Source organism: Nycticebus coucang, chromosome 1 (assembly GCF_027406575.1).
Source record: "Nycticebus coucang isolate mNycCou1 chromosome 1, mNycCou1.pri, whole genome shotgun sequence".
In the NCBI taxonomy this organism is placed as follows: domain Eukaryota; kingdom Metazoa; phylum Chordata; class Mammalia; order Primates; family Lorisidae; genus Nycticebus; species Nycticebus coucang.
The window spans coordinates 192,815,734-192,829,575 of NC_069780.1; positions in this window are offsets into that span (position 1 = coordinate 192,815,734).

Below are 13,842 nucleotides of genomic sequence, written 5' to 3' on the forward strand. Positions count from 1 at the left end.
AAATATTTTGAACGAAATTATGATAGATAGTATAGTGAAAAGAGCCCTGGGGCAAGAATGTAAATGCATATTTTTGTCAGTTCCAATTGAAAACAGGTATTTCTCATCCTATTTTTCTAACTGATAGACAATGGAAAACAAAACACAAAAAAGAGTTTTGTCAGATCAGTGGCCATGGGCAGTGTGCCTGGGCGATGTGAACCTGCTCCGGCAAACTCTCTATCTGGAGGAGTGACTAAGGTCGGGGTAACTACCTGGGTGAGCTTGTGGTGGCCGTGTCATTCTCTGCGTCCACTCCACAGAGGCCAGACTGGTCAACGGTGGGTATGTGAGGGGAGCCCTGACCCTGCATCTTTTGGACCCTGAAGGTTGACACTGATTTCTGTCATTGTTCAGTGTTGAAGTCTTGGGTAAGTATGTCCATCCTGCTCTGGGTGGTGAGGACTAGCTGGCACTCAGCCTTCCTCATCACGGCAGTTTTCGCTATAGAAGTGGAGGGTTGAACCAACTGCTGGGGCTGTTGATCCCATTTACAGGTTCAGTCCACAGGGAACCAAGCACCAAGTGTGTCGGTTGACTCAATAACTTTAGTGTCGACACAGCTGTGTGAGTTGATGTGCAGCACAGGTAGCCCCTCTGAGGCAGGGAAGCACAGTGACATTTGGGGTCTATTGACATCAATATGGTCTCAGATACTGGGGCCAGTGATGATCAGAATGGCTGGGCATTTCCCTCTCCTAAAGTACAGTTCCCTGGGCCGAGCTCCCTGTGGGACTTTGCCCCTCCTTAATCCCTAGTCAGAAGTGGATTCTGGGTGGATAGCCACAGGCCTCTGAGGACAGACAGAAAGAACCAGGCCCATGAGTGCTCCAAGGTGTAGGGTCTTCCCTCCTAGAGACTGGACACTTCTGTAGCCAGTGGGTTCCAGGTCTGAAACAGACCCAGATGTGGAAATGGACAAGGGAATAAGACATTTTGGAGACAAGTGTCTCCAGTCTGTCAGGCGGAGTCTACTTTTATGCCTTCTGCTGTCAGCAGCTGATTTGGTGCCCGTGCCAGGAGCCCATCTGGGGATGCTGTGTTCTATTACCACGTCAACAGCCCTCTGAGGGTCTGGTCCCCGGGCTGCTGCTTCAGTGTTCCTAGTGGTGGAGTTTCCTTCAGTGATGTAGCCGCTGTCAGGCTAACTTGTGGTTCATGACAGAAACATATTCTCTGCTAGCTCAGGGGGTAGAAGTCAGAAATGAAGATGTTTCTGAGGTTTCTGAGCAGGAGGGACATCCTCACCCAAGACTGCAATGCTTAAGGCCCACTGCGTGACTTTCCAGGTATGTTACATTGAAACTCAGCTCCAGTCAGAGGGTAAGCAGGGTGCAAAGGGGTGACGGAGCCACAGGCGCTTCAGTGCACTTGGAACTCCATAAACTGGGGAGCTTAAAAGCAACAGACTGCTCTTGGACTGGAGGCTGCAAGGCCCAAGGTAGAGGCTGGGAGGCCAAAGGTTGAGTCTGAGAAGCCCCAAGTGGAGGCCCTGGCAGGTGAGTATCTGGTGGGGCTGCTTCTTGGTGCAAAGAGGTGCCAGAGGCAGCTCTCAGGGCCTCTGCTGTCAGGGCACTAATACCATCATGGGGACACTACCAGCATGGTGCAACCACCTCCTAATACTATCACTTTGGGGGTAAGGATTCCATGATATGGATTTGAGGGGACACAGGCATTCAGGCCATGCAGGAGCACCAGCTGCTTGGGGTGGAAGGGACTCCTGGGTCATCGCACGGCTCCAACAGCCACACTGGGCACTGTCAGTACTGCAGTCTGGGGTTTCAGTGTGTCTGGGGAGTCAAGACGTGTGGGAGCATCCACAAGATGAATCTTGCCTGTGGGGCCAGGTCCAGCTTCTTCATCCAGGGCTCTGATCTTGGCAGAAAAAACAAGCTCTGATTAGACATTTATATGCTTTTTCTGAAATTCAGCAAACCGGCTATAATGGCCCAGATCTACTCCTTACCATATTCTTTCCATTCTTTTTAAGAGATGAGAAATTCTTTGCATGCAACCAAAGAGTCTGGGGGGCTTTCACAAACAGCACCCCACCAAGTCTATTCCCTTCCACGGTATGCCCTCCCAAGTCATCACTATGCCACCGTAACAGTGAGACTCCATGCTGAGCCAGGGTCTGCACAGTTGGCACCAGGATTGTGTGACATGAAGATGAATCTTCAGGAATGAATCCTACTTTACTCACTCTGAACACTTGCCCAGTTTTATGTGAAATCACGTGCCCAAGGCTTTCCCCCAATCCTTCATCAAGATTGAATTTCTGGCTGAGTGAATCAAATGGAGAACTTAATTTTTTAAATATTACTGAAAACATCTCTGTAGGTATTAAACATGCTTCAGTAATATTAAATTAATACGCTATTACCCAAGAAGTTCTAATCTCTCAAATTCCACCTCTAGATTATCTCTTCATTCAGCTGATGAAGTGCTCATCTTACCAGCTCCAGGATTCTGAGAGGGGAACAGTCTGCTCTTCACCTTTGAGGCTGTTAATTGAGAATGAATTACTCATCTGTGGACGTCTGCTATGCACCAGCCATGGCTGGGAAACGGGGAAGGGTGTTCAGTGATTTTAAAGGAGAGGGCAGATCCTTATCTTTTGAAAAGGATAATTACCTTCAAAGAGGAAATAAATATTCCCTAAGAATAAATAGCCTTTATTCTTTTCTCCTGTGAGGAGATTTGCTTGGAAATTCGGAGGTGTGAAAACTAAGCCCAGACAAAGCAATTGGGGAATTCCCAGGGTGAGCTGAGAAGTGCCTAATGGCTACACTATTACCTGTTTCATCAACTTCCCCGCATGCAAGCAGATACTTAATTCCATCCCAGAGTGTCAGAGGGTATCAATTCTCCTTGCTCTTTTCCATTCACATGTAGAGTGCCTTGGTGGACAGACAGGGAGAACCTGAGTATAGGAGCTGATTCAATTCTTCTCACTACTCTGGAGTAGTGAATGTGTTACCTCTTGGCCAAGTTTGTCCAGGAATATAAGCTCACCACCCACACACTCCCCAACAAATAGTGCACACTGCCTGTGCAGCAGGACAGTTGAAATGGTGATGCCCAGGAATGGTGACCTCGTAAAGAGCTTCAGAGCCAGGAGAGAATAAACCACAGCTGAGCTCACCCGAGCACAGCAGCAGTCACGTTCTGGTGACATCTCTCTTCACTATTACTGTTCTTGTACTGGAAGTTCTGAGTGTCAGAAGATGAGGAAAGCTGGAGAATGTCCTCATGCCTGGTTTGCTCCAGGCCGGTGCCCTAAGGATGAGCTTGCCCACACGTTGCTCCAAGCCGTTCACGTCTGCAGGACCTCACGTGCTGTGTATGATCTCACCCCAATCCCAGAACAAAGAGAAAGTGTACAAAGGTTGCGCACCTTGCCCTACGTCCCAAAGCTTGTGCTGGCAGTGGAAGGACTCAGCTGAGGCATCGGTGAAGACTCCTGCGTGTCTCACAGTCTTTGGAGAACGTTCTCTGCAGAGGGTCTGGCCGGCCAGCCTGCTGGTTTCCTGGCTGCCCTGCCCTCCCCCCCGCCATGGCAACAGCAAGCCGAGTGTGCTTGCACAACACAGGGGTGCAGGCCTTAGACGTGCCAGGCTGGCACGCAGGGGGTTAGCTGGGAGATGAGCGTGGGGGAGGCTCCACTGCCTTCCTTACCTTTGTGCATGAGGTGGGGAGATTCCAGTACCCAGTAGGCCTTCCTTTCTTTATTGTTGTCACTCACAAGCAGCTGTCACTGAGTATGTGCTTGTCCTTTGGAGATGGGATGTGGGAGCAGCATGGAGCAGCAGACGGGTTCTGGGAGGTCTTTCCCGCTCACTGCTGGCCTGCTCACTTGGCAGGTCCATGCAGGTCCCTCCAGTAGTTCCCTGAGGGATCCTCAGTAAAGAGACAGGGTGCTCTTTGAAATAGCTTTTCTTTCTCTGCTATCTACTAACTGCTGGGAACTTCCCCAGATAGCCCCTGTTGCCTTTGTCATGAGAGGGAGGTGGCAGCCCAGGGCTGCAGACTTCCCACTGTGCAGTGTGAGGCCAGAGCTTGCTCTCCCCTCTTGTACCAGGGGCAGAACCTGCCTGGTGGGCACTCCTAGCATCTGAGTCGTGATCACAGGGAGAGGGGATTGTGGAGTGTTGGGTTTAAAAGAGGGACATACTACTCCTATAACAATGGAATGTTCCAGACTGTGGGAGATCAGATGTAGTGTAAGGGGTTGTGCTTGTGAGTGTCCGAGGCAGACCCAAACTATGAGGGTTCAGTGTCGGTGTGTATACTGGTGAGTTTCCTTCTCAAGGCAAAGACCACCCCCCTGTACACACAGACACAACTACATCAACCCAGCTGCAAATGCGGGAATAAAATGGATGGCTAGCTTTATATTTAATTAAACATTATAATCAGAATGTGTTTCCGTTTTAAAAACAGAATACAAAATAATTTTGGCTTTTAAACAAATTTTCTTCCATTTTTTTCCCTTTTTGTCTTTTTCTTCTTCTTTTAACCTTGTAAAGTGGCCAATTTAGCTTCACAATAGAAATCAAATGCATCTTTGAACATCTAAATTTACTTTAAACTGACTCTGCAGATGGAAGGCCTCCACAGCCCTTACAGAAGCAATATTCCCACTTCTTTTTTACTTTTTTTTTGATTCCTTAAAAGTGCTTATCAAGATGAATGAGAACAGTGGTGTGTAATTTCAAAGATGAAATTGCTTTTCTCTCCAGCTTTCCCACAGTGTTTTCAAGGTCACCGTAACAAGCGTCCGTGGGTAGCCCAGGCCTTCTCAGGTCTGTCAGGGCACATCAGGCCTCAGACGGGAGAAGTATGACTTTAGAAGTGTCCTGTTTTATTTTTCCTCTCAAAAGAGGGTGTGAAATTCCTCCTCATTCACACATTCCTGGGGAAGCTGAGTGTCGGGGGAAACTAAATAGCTCTGGCTGCCCTCTGGCCCCAGCACCAGTTCTCAGCTGCCCACGTCACACAGGGCGGATCCTCTGGTTGTCAGGAGAGGAGCCTGGACACGTCCCAAGGACCAGGCCCCCTGCCAGGCAGGGTATACCTGGGGAGCGCTAAAGGGGGCACAAAACCACACCCAAACTGTGTGTTCTTTGATTTAAAATTAAAGAAAATTGAAAAACAATATGAAATCAATTAAATTCTCAGACTCATCTTAGAAAATGTGTTTGGAAGGTGTCACTGCCCGGCTTCCCGAGGCGAGTCCTTCAGAGGCGACTGTGGCGATGGTTCGCACTTTCTCCAGGTGAGTTCGCCCAACTTCACTGCCCACATTCCCAGGTGCTGCCTCTATTTCTAACCCACGCCCAGAACCCTGCCACTACTTAAAGCTTTAATCTCAGGGGCCGTATTTGCCAATCTCTTGACTATCCAGATATTCTCAAGCATGATATATGGTTAACAGAACTCAAAAATCACCAAGATATTCAGATAATTGCTCTTTAAAGAAAAAAAAGAAACTTGCCTTGGTAATCACTTTTATGGGGAGGAGGAATCAGTATTTCAACATGATTTTTCTTAAAATGATCACCATATCCTCATAGGTAATCTGGCCCTGTAAACTTTTAAAGGTATCTAGAAATAGTTAGCAATGTGTTCTCTATAAAAATGGTTTTATAAAAATCAGGGAATTACGGCTCAGAGCAACAATTATTCTGCTTACTTGGGCTTGAGCAACCCTCTTGCCTCAGCCTGTCCAATAGCTTGGGCTGTAGGTGCCACACCACACCTGCCTAGTTTTTCTATTTTTAGCAGAGATGGGGTCTCACTCCTTCTCAGGCTGCTCTCCCATTCCTGAGCAATCCCTCCTGCCTTGGCCTCCCAAAGTTCTAGGGTTCCTGGTGTAAGCTCCCTCCCAGAGTGTGGGGATCACAGGTGTGAGCCACCACGCCTGGCCACACATGCATATTTCTTCTTGTTGATATGTAAGAATAATTTAGAAAGGAGTGGGTAAATCTTAATTGTTTTGTGTGTCAATTTTTTATTTTTTTTTTGCAGTTTTTGGCCAGGACTGGGTTTGAACCCGCCACCTCTGGCATATGGGACCAGCGCTCTACTCCTTTGAGCTACAGGCGCTGCCCTTGTGTGTCAGTTTTTATCAAATTCTTGACTTTTAATTTTGATTTAGTTGTTTTCGCCATAGGTAAATATAATGTCTTTTTCTGTATTTATTTATTTAGTTATTATTTTTAGAAAAAGAATAATTCTTGGTCTCTACTCTAGAAGCATAAACTTTTCATTACTTTAACAAATATTGAGTTATAACATGCCCCAGACATAATTTTTGCCCTTGTTATTCAGTACACAAAACATACATTTCAGAACATAACATTTATGAATTTTCATTTGAGTTTTTTCCCCCCACATAAGGGAAAAGGAAGTTTTAAAATTTTTATTTTTTCTTTTACAAGTACTAGTCAGTTGAATGAGCATCATTTGTTGAAAACTCAACTTTCTTTCCGAGTTAAAAGGACACTTCTCACAAATATTATTATAGTACGATTTTCAATACATTCATCATATCACTTTGTGTATACAACGTAACTTTTAATTCTATTTCAGAAAAATATAGCAAGAGGAAAATGAGTATTACATTTTGAAATGATAGAAAATAAGGCCATCTGGCACTTCTTTCATTCTATTCAGAAAACAGCCTCTTTGTATCTTTGGGAGCATCGCACTGTGAAGTTGAAAACAGGACTCAGAGACTCCTAAGTCCTTTCTTTTAAGAATGTTCCATTTTTTATCATTTCTGAATTAATGAAGTGCATCACTAGGTTCTCTGATCTTGAGGGTGTGGAGCCCTCGCCCCCTCCTGGGAAGGACGGAGTTTAATCTCCCTCTTCCCTCCTGCCTGCTGGTTACGCAGCATTTCTTTTCATTTCATGGAAAATAGGCATTTGCTCCTTCAGGGTCTGGAAGCCCTTCCCACCATTTCCGTGACCTCAGCTCCCTGTCTTTAGTGTTGCGTTTTGGATCCTTGTCCCCAGCCCGGCACCCTCCTTCTTTTCCTCCAAGTCTTTTTCGTTGTTAGTCTCCTGGCCTCATCACCGTGAAGCCTCAACCGTCTCATTGCTCAGTCTTGACAAGGAAGGTGAAGGATCCTGGTGTACTTGTCCTGGTCAGACAGATGGCCTCACCGTTTTGGTTGTCCTGTGGAGCCGCACGTTTGAGGAACGACTTTCCTCGTCTCCCACTTACAACTGCAGACTCCAGGCAGAGGAAATGGGCAAATGGAGCTTCCAGGCTCTGCTGCGGGGCAGCCAGCCTGGTCAGTGACATACCATCAGAGGCCCTGGTAGCTTTCACTAACTTCCTATCTGCCCACGCAGGCCTCCGCTGGCCTGCCTGGTCACCAGCTGCACCCAGGCTGGCCCCTCCCACAGCTCACGGGGGACCTCCAGGGCCTTTCCTCCTGTGACTGCCAGCAAAGCCCAGGCAGCCTCGACACTGTGAGTTAGAGGTGGTGAGTCTCTGGGTCCCCGTGGGGAGGACAGCCTGCTACTAATTAGGAGAAGGAAATGGACGCTCTTACTGTGTTTCACCTGTTACACATTTTGGGTTGATGACATCAGCTATAATCTTACTAATTCACTTACCTGTTCATCCTTTTTTTTTATTTTTATTAAATCATAGCCGTGTACATTAATGCAATCATGAGGCACCATATACTTCATACACCTTTGTAGACCTTTATAGACCATTTCACATATTTCATCATACTGGTTAGCATAACCTTCCTGGCATTTTCTTAGTTATTGTGTTAAGACATTTATATTCTACATTTAGTAAGTTTCACATGGACACTTGTAAGATGCACCGTAGGTGTAATCCTACCAATCACCCTCCCTCCACCCATCCTCCCCCTCCCTCGCTTCCCTTGCCCCTTTTCCCATATTCTTGTGCTGTAATAGGGTTATAGCTATCATATGAAAGCTATAAATTAGTTTTACAGTAGGGCTGAGTACACTGGATACTTTTTCTTCCATTCAGGAAATACTTTGCTAAGAAGAATATGTTCCAGCTTCATCCATGTAAACATGAAAGATGTAAAGTCTCCATCTTTCTCTAAGGCTGCATAATATTCCATGGTGTACATATACCACAATTTATTAATTATTGATTGGGTTGTTGGGCACTTGGGCTTCTTCCATGATTTAGCAATTATGAATTGGGCTGCAATAAACATTCTGGTACAAATATCTTTGTTATAATGTGATTTTTGATCTTCTGGATATATACCTAGAAGAGGAATTATAGAATTGAATGGCAGATCTATTTTTAGATCTCTACATGTTCTCCAAACATCTTTCCAAAGAAGATGAAATATTTGGGAGTTTATCTAACAAAGGACGTGAAAGAGCTCTATAAAGAGAACTAGGAAACTCTAAGAAAATGAATAGCTGAAGAAAATAATTACTGAAGATGTTAACAAATGGAAAAACATACCATAATCATGGCTGGGAAGAATCGACAATGTTAAAATGTCCATAATACCCAAAGCGATATACAATTTTAATGCAATCCCTATTAAAGCTCCACTGTCATACTTTAAAGATCTCAAAAAAATAATACTTCATTTTATATGGAATCAGAAAAACCTCGAATAGCCAAGACATTACTCAGAAATGAAAACATCAGGAGGAATAACACTCTCAGACTATACTATAAATTGATAGTGATCAAAACAGCATGGTACTGGCACAAAAACAGAGAGGTAGATGTATGGAACAGAATAGAGAACCAAGAGATGAACCCAGCTACTTACTGTTATTTGATCTTTGACAAGCCAATTAAAAATATTCAGTGGGGAAAAGATTCCCTATTTAACAAACGGTTCTGGGTGAACTGGCTGGCAACCTGTAGAAGACTGAAACTGGACCCACACCTTTCACCATTAACTAAGATAGACTCTCACTGGATTAAAGATTTAAACTTAAGACATGAAACTATAAAAATACTAGAAGAAAGTGCAGGGAAAACTCTTGAAGAAATCTGGGCAAATATTTATGAGGAGGACTCCCCAGGCAATTGAAGCAGCTTTAAAAATACACTACTTGGACCTTATCAAACTAAAAAGCTTCTGCACAGTCAAGAACACAGTAAGTGAAGCAAGCAAACAGCCCTCAGAATGGGAGAAGATATTTGCAGGTTATGTCTCCGACAAAGGTTTAATAACCAGAATCCACAGAGAACTCAAACGCATTAGCAAGAAAAGAACAAGTGATCCCATCTCAGGCTGGGCAAGGGACTTGAAGAGAAACTTCTCTGAAGAAGACAGGAGCATGGCCTACAAACATATGAAAAAATGCTCACCATCCTTAATCATCAGAGAAATGCAAATGCAAACTACTTTGAGATATCATCTAACTCCAGTAAGATTAGCCCATATCACAAAATCCCAAGACCAGAGATGTTGGCGTCAATGTGGAGAAAAGGGAACACTTCTACACTGCTGGTGGGAATGCAAACCTGTCCCTCCTTTAAACAAGGAATACAAAAAGTGATTTAAAAACACACACAGGTAGCATGTTAGTGCACATTTCCCATAACAGAGACTGTAGGTAGGAGGAGATGACGTTAGGGAGTGGGGATGGAGCCAGGAGGAGGCTAACCTGACATGGGCAGAAAGTGAGGGGCCCTGGTCTCTGGCTTAGGGACCTAGTTTGACTCCGAGCTAGATACAGAGCACAGAATGGAGAAGAGAAACAGAACAATGACAGAACAGGGGCAGCAGCAGTGGCCATGCTGATGAGGACGTGTCCCTGCCGTCCAGATGGTGTGGAATGTGAGTAGTACCCTGAGGGGTCCCTGCACCCCGTTTTACAGACACAGGCATGGTACAGACAGAACCAGGAGGACGTGGGCAGGCTGTAGGCGTGGACAGGCTCAGACACAGCCTGAGACAGACTTCCCAGACGTCCTTCTCTCTTGCTGCTCGCTTGACCGCCCCCAGCGCGGACTCTGCCGTCAGTGAGGCCTTTCGTGTTGTCAGCGACTTCCTCTCATTCCCTGAGTCCTGTGGCCTCTCAGCTGCGGTGGGTGTTGGTGGCCCTTCCTTCTTCTCACCCTGTCTCCCCTTCTCTTCTGTGACTCTGCGCCTATTGGCCCAGCTTTGTCCTACACATCCGTGTGTCCCCTCCAGACCAGGAGTGTCTGTGGCTCTGCCTCCTCCTCGTGTCCTGTGAAGGTTTGTGTTCCCCACGCCTACCCCAATCCCTCCTGCTTCTGGGGTTCCCAGCCATTGCTGTGATCTCAACTCCCTCTCTTTAGTGCTGCATTTTGGACCCTTGTCCCCACCCAGCTAACCCTCCTTTAGCCCACTTGCTGCTGCAGGGGTCCCCTCTCACATCTGAGCTAATCCGGTGCCATCTCTGACTCCCTCCCTCAGGGCCTCTCTGCATGGTCCAGGGACAGACCCAGTTATTTCAGAGACAGTGGCTGAGACACTGCTCTCCTCCCCTCCACGGCCCTCTCCTGCTTATTTCTGAGATTCCTGCTTCTCGCCACCACCACTCTGGGAGTCCCTTGGCTGACAGCACCAGGGTGGTCACCTCCAAGCAGATTCCAGCAAGTGCCCCTCCACTTCACCTGCCCGCTTGTCCCTCTCTCAGTAACTCACTCCAGCCTTCTTGGTGGCTGATCAGTATTCCACGGTAGACATACCACCACTCGTGAACCCATTCCTGGGCTGGTGGGCATTGAGGCTGTTTCCACATTTTGGCAATTGTAAATTGAGCTGTGATAAACAGTCTAGGGCAAATATCCTATGATAAAATAATTTTTTTTTTTTTTTTTTTTTTGGTGATTTTTGGCCAGGGCTGGGTTTGAACCTGCTACCTCCAGCATATGGGACTGGCGCCCTACTCCGTGAGCCACAGGCACCGCCCATAAAATCCTTTTTTTTTTCTTCTGAGTAGATGCCTGGTAATGAGATTATAGGATCCTGGATTGGTTTGGAACACATTCTTCTTAGTAAAGCATCACAAGAATGAAGAGGCAAGAATCCAATGTGCTCCAATCTAATACGAAGGCCGTAAATGAGCTTATACAAGGGAGGGGAGGAGGGGGGGATGCAGGTCCCGGTGCGTGGCACACCTCTAGAGGGTGGGACACAATTATAAGAGGGACTTTACCTAACAAATGCTGTCAGTGTAGCCTAAGTCTTTTTACCCTCAATGAATCCCAAACAATAAAAAATAATAACTTTTTCCAGGTCCTTGAGTGAATGTGGAGCGTGGGCTGATCACCGTGTGTACGACTCCCCCGCCCGTTCCTCTTCTTTGCCAGCACAGCACTGAGGTCTCTTGCACATTCCTACTCTGTGGCAGGCACTATTCAAAGTGTGCCATTTAATGCTCAAAATAGCTCTCTGAGGAAGGTGGCTGAGTCCTCCTCACATGGCAGGGAGGTGACTGCCTTGTGATTAGCACTTCCCCACCAGCATGTGCAGGGCCACCCTCATCTTCACTGCTCAGGGCGAGTCACGACCACAGGCCCCCAAACAGGGGCCATCATGTCTGCTCCGGATGCTGAGGGGCTCCCAGCCACTGCAGCCCCAGGCCCCCGACTTCAGAAGCTCCCAGGAACGGTCTTTCTCTCCCCTTCCCTCAGTTCTGTCTTCACGTGGGTCATGACATTAGCACATAGGAAACACTCACGGAATATTTTCTTAAAACACCAGTAAACATGACCATGCCAGAAGGTGAGGCTTATCACTGGGTAGAAAATATATTTCATAACATTTTGCTCATGTGTGAAAACATAAGTGTATTTTGTCATTAACAGTGAATTTATCATTAACAGTTACTAAAGTACACATATTTTAAGCGGGAGTGTGTAGCTCAATGAGACTGTGCAAAGGACAATGTGGGTTCATATAAAACACCTGCTAACATGGACTTTGGTTATGGGTGCGCACTCTGACTTGATGAGCTGACACTTCCTTTATAGATTTATATTACACTATACTGTTCATCTCGAATTTTAAAATCGTAAAGATTATCTTGCCTTACCTTCCTTCTGTCTAGATTTTTAAAAAATCAACATACTACAAAACAAAGACAAATTAAAAAAAAAAAAAATGAAAAAAGCCAGCCCAGAGGTATTTGTTGATCTGCTTTGGACTGAATGTTCTCAGAGAAATTATCAGAAATTTTCTCACTCCTACTATGTACACACATAAACACACACACACATACCTACACATACACACCACAGAGACACGTGTACACAGAGACACACATACATGGTGTGAGCACACGACTTAATTACATCCATCAGCGTATTTTGGTTTTGAACATAAAACCAATAACTACATAAACTAAAATATTTTTATTATTATATAAGCAATATGAACATATTGGAAAATATTTTAAAATATAGAAGAGTTTAACAAAACTAATTACCCCTAATTCTATTACTGAGAGAGAACTTGTAAATATTTTGAGATATCATGCTGGCATTTTTATTTTAAATATATTTTTAATTGACATTTTTGTGACCTGAATGAAGATTTTTTTTCACCTAAAAAAATCTTTTATAATAATTCTCGGCATGTTAAATATTATTTAAAATGCAATTTTGATACTTATATACTATTTCATCATATATGGTTACTTTCATTAACAAATCATACATAAATTTACAACATCAGCACTCATATGGGTTTTTACTATTTTTTTATAGTTAATATAATTTCCTCAAGATCAATTTATAAAGTAGGAGCACCATGGCAAAGTTCCCAAATATTTTTAGTTTCTTTGTCTGAACTGATTTCGTAAATGAGTGCGCTGGTTTATAAAGGCCGGGTAAGAGGCTTGTTACTCCACACCTTAAATGAAAAATGTTTCACACTATGTTCTAAAATTTTAATTTGGCAAAATTAAAAATAGCTTGGCCCTAGCTGTGCCCTGTGCTCTGGATATTGTTCTGTTGGGTTTTGTGTAATCAGTTTAATATGGAATATTCTGTAAAGAAGTTACAATCCAATAAATTACTTTTAACTTCATGGGGAAAAAATTGGCTTTGAAATGTCCACTTGTCCCCACTTCTTTAATACAAAAGAAAAACTTGTTCTTATTAACAGAATTTTAGAATATTCAAACACATTTCATCATTATTGGGGATAAAAAGTGCTTCTGGCCAAATACCAACCAATCTTTGTCTTCTATCTATTTTTAGAGATGTTGAAATTCAAGATTAAGGATCCTAGAAATTTGCTTCAGATTCATATTCTCTCTCTCATTACTCTACCAGTGTCTTCAGAACTAAAGTATTGTAATATTACCCTGCCACCTAGGGGTGTTGCCAAAGAAATTTATGCACGCATACATAGAGAGGTTTAGAGTATGGGCCAAAATACGGAAATTCTGTCACTAAAATACATAGATAACATCCATGATTAGGTTTTTGTAGGTTATCTCTTTCATAATAGTCTGTGTTCTCAAAACGAGACGAGAATGATGTGATGGAAGTTAGTAAGAAGTTGCTCTTTTGGCACGAGAGGAATTTGAAAGGCAAGCGTGTGCGCACACACACACACACATGAGCATTAATGTGTGGTGAGCCCACTAGTGGTGCAGGTTTTCCAAGACCTTCATGCCCTTTTTGTATTATTATATTTCTCATGTATGACAATTTGAATGTTGGTCAATTGTGCATTGCTTGGGGTGGGCAGTGAGTTTAGATCGTAGTAAAAATGTATGAATGTATGCTCTGATTGTCAAATTATTCACACCACTGAAAGCTATGACAGGCTATCGCCCT